Here is a 1924-nt window from a genome sequence, read left to right as displayed (position 1 = left end):
TGACCAGTGACTTATAGGACTTAGAGAAACAGCACACATTTATAGCCCTGAACAATTATACTGGTGCTGATTTGTTTTTCTTAATATAAATTAATTTTAAAAGGGATTCTGTGGCAGAAGCACCACAAGCATACCTAGAAAATGGGGAAATTTCCATCAGTATTTTTAGGTACTTGATGCTATCTATGACCAGAGAGAAAAATGTGCAAAGGGGCTTAGTAGAGGAAACCTTCCTAGAGTGGGGCATACTTGCTCTATCAGACAGATGCAAAGCTAGAACTTCTGTTTCTGTAGCTGTCTGATAGTTTACTGAGCAATCACGGATTTGTATCTGCACATCTCAGCAGAGGACATCTTGATTAAATATGGGTGTTGCCAATGAGGGACTGATTTACAGCTCACTATTTGGTATACTCCAGGTTTATTAGAAAACTCACATATGCCTTATGAATATTTGGTGGCTGTTGGATATTTAGTGCTTGTATGGTCTTTCTATCCCTTAAGGGATAAATATCCAAGAACCATCAAATATTCATGAGGCACATGTGAGTTTTCCATATGTATTTATGCATCTTACTTGTTGCACCTATGCCAAAAATGTCCCACAAGCTACTTGCTTTTTTTCTTAATTTCACCTATCCTCCATGTCTGTTTGTTTCTCTTATTTTCAATAGCAGGATCGTGTTTTCTCAAATAATACAACAAATGCATGTTGCACCCTCTCTCTTTTCCTTTAGAAAGATAATAAGAGAAATTCATGTAGGATTATTCCACATTAGTTGTATGTTTCCCCATCAATTATTCACTCCAAATCCAACTTAAATTTGATTTTTTCCATGACTATTACTCCCTTCAAGATCACTTGACTCATTGCTAGATCTAATAGCCATATTTAACTATTCTACTTGACCAGTCTATGGATTTTTTATATTATTTGCTACTTTCTATTTCTTAAAAGTTTTTTCAGATTTTGCTTCTATAAACTGCCAGCATTCTTTCTGCATCCATGAGCCCTCTTTCTCAGCTGTTTTTAAAGACTTCTTTTGGTTTTCCTGACCCTTAGACCTTACGGCTTTTCCAGTTTTCCCTCCTTAACAATTTTCCATTCTTTACTCTCCCCCTGGAGGAGCTCATCCATTCTCATGAACTAGGACATCATTATATTTTCATGTTGACCAAATCTGTAGTCCCAATATCTCTTCTGATAATCAAAACAACATATTTCCCTCCTTGATTGCCCTAACTATGAACATTGTCTCATCCAAAGCAAACCACCTGGATGTATTTTGCCTCTATTCCCAACAACCACTCTGTAGCTTAAAAGGTAGAACTTCTGAATTGTTGTTCTCACTCTAGTTTCAGTCCAAAAACCTGCAGAAAGACTTTACTTTTATCTTTGTTTTCTTAAGTTCAAAAATCTTTACCCTCTGTAATTCAGGCCACTACCACATATTGTATAAATTTCTGCTGTGGCCTCCAAAACACCTATCTCTATCAAACTTTAACCTCTATTCAGAATTTTCCCCATTTATATTTGTAAGATACGAAACACTGCCCTTTTACTAACTTTTACCCCTAGCGTACAGTATGCTCTCTGGTATAAGGAAGAGGCACAACACACATTATTTGGGTGAATAAATAAATGAAATATGTTGAATTAGTATGCCAGAAGCTACCAAAATAATGAAAGATCCCTAACATGCACAGCTAGTAGACCATCTTAGCCGTTGTATTCAATGAGGTCAGATGAATGTGTGTTTATCATGCTGCATACGGTGCTGGACTCTATTGTTAAGCAAAACCTGTGAACAAGAACTCAATTCTATCCTTCAGTTGCTTAAAAACTGCATACTATTAGAAACCTTACAAAGCAGGAAAGAAATTGCAATACATATGACAGGCCAAGATATTATTAATCTTTATA

The sequence above is a fragment of the Tamandua tetradactyla genome, chromosome 9 (genome assembly GCF_023851605.1).
Source record: "Tamandua tetradactyla isolate mTamTet1 chromosome 9, mTamTet1.pri, whole genome shotgun sequence".
Classification (NCBI taxonomy): domain Eukaryota; kingdom Metazoa; phylum Chordata; class Mammalia; order Pilosa; family Myrmecophagidae; genus Tamandua; species Tamandua tetradactyla.
Note: the sequence above shows the minus strand (reverse complement) of the source record.